Raw genomic sequence first — 1,872 nt, forward strand, 5'->3', positions numbered from 1 at the left:
GGTCCCCACCTGCCACCCCTGCCTGGTGTTTGCTGTCCTGCTGTTGACACAAGGTATCAGCCCCACACTGGGATTATCTGCACTGCCATCGTTATCAGCTCTGTGGGACCACCCAAATGACCATGGGGAGTCCAGCCCCATCCCGAGCTCCTGCCAAATGTGTCCTGAGTGCCTGGGAGAGATCACAGGATCATGGAATATCCTGAGTTGGAAAGGACCCACAGGGATCACCCAGTCCCACCCCTGGCCCTGCCCAGACTCCCCACCAACCCCAGCCTGGGCATCCCTGGCAGCGCTGTCCAAACGCTCCTGGAGCTCTGGCAGCCTCGGGGCCGTGCCCATTCCCTGGGGAGCCTGGGCAGTGCCCAGCAGCCTCTGGGGGAAGAACCTTTCCCTGCTCTCCAGCCTGAGCCTGCCCTGGCCAGCTCCAGCCGCTCCCTGGGTCCTGTCAGGTCACAGGGAGCAGAGATCAGAGTTGCCCCTCCTTTTCCCCTCACATGGAAGTTGTACCTGCAATGAGTCTCCCGTCAGTCTCCTCTTCCCCACTGAACACCCCAAGTGGGGCATTTCCTCACCACCCTGCCCCAGGGGGGAGCAGCTGGTCCTGCAGTGATGGGATAGGGTGGGAATGCTGTATCCATGGGGTGAGACAGCAGGGACAGAGGTGAGGGCTGTCCTGCAGGTCAGCGAGTGCAGAGCGAGGCACGTGTGGTCAAAACCCTTTGTGGCTGACAAGTGTAATCCTGTGGTCAAGGACCAGCAATCAGCACTGGCCTCACACAGAGGAGCTTCTGGCAAGGAATCATTCCTGAAAGTCAGCTCCCATCTCATTCCACATCTGGAACCATGGGCAACATGCAATCCCAGAGGTCACTCACATTCCCTGTGCCCAGGGAGAAGGGTCACGGCACTGGCAGGAAGCTGGGGGGTGCATCACATGCTGGCCTGACCTTTTCCTTCTCCAGGCTGCAAGGCACAGCTCAGATCCCTGTGCCAGCTGCTCATGGCAGCAGCTCTAGGATAAGGGGGATTTGCTCTTCTGCTTCCCAAACTCTGTGGTGACAGAGGCTGAAAAAAAGGGGGTTCACGGCACCTCTCCCCAAAGATGACAAAAATCAAGAGGATCAAAAAAAAGTAGAATTTAAACAGCCCCAGGGCCCTCAATTCCCTGCTGGCCCCATGGCAAGGAGCTCTGTGACCCTGAGGGTCCCATGGCAGCTCCTCCCGAGGGCCAGCTCCAATCTCTGCTCCCTGGGCCAGGGACAGCAGCCAGGGAGCGGCTGGAGCTGGGCCAGGGCAGGCTCAGGCTGAGAGCAGGGAAAGGTTCTTCCCCCAGAGGCTGCTGGGCACTGCCCAGGCTCCTCAGGGAATGGGCACGGCCCCGAGGCTGCCAGAGCTCCAGGAGCGTTTGGACAGCGCTGCCAGGGGTGCCCAGGCTGGGATTGGTGGAGTGCCCTGATCAAAGCAGGAACAGGCAGATCTGTAGGGCAGTGGTGTGACCTGAAAGAAAAAATCCCACTGGATTTGGTAGCTGGAGCCCACTCCTCACCTTCTACCAGGAGGGATCTCAGTGCTGCTGCTCAGGGCCCAGCAGTGACATCTGTGTGATATCTGTGCCCCAGCTCTGTCTGCTCAGTGTCACTGCTGGAGGCACCCCCTGACCTCAGCAGTGCTGGCTCCACCTCATTTACCCCATGGCCTCCCTCACACGGTTCACAGAACCCCTGAGGCTGGAAAAGCCCTCCCAGCCCAGCCAGGCCCAGCTGTGCCCGATGCCCACCTTGTCCCCAGCCCAGAGCACTGAGTGCCACCTCCAGCCCTTCCTGGGACACCTCCAGGGATGGGCACTCCAAACCTCCCTGGGCAGCTCTT

This window comes from Corvus hawaiiensis, chromosome 2, assembly GCF_020740725.1.
Source record: "Corvus hawaiiensis isolate bCorHaw1 chromosome 2, bCorHaw1.pri.cur, whole genome shotgun sequence".
Classification (NCBI taxonomy): domain Eukaryota; kingdom Metazoa; phylum Chordata; class Aves; order Passeriformes; family Corvidae; genus Corvus; species Corvus hawaiiensis.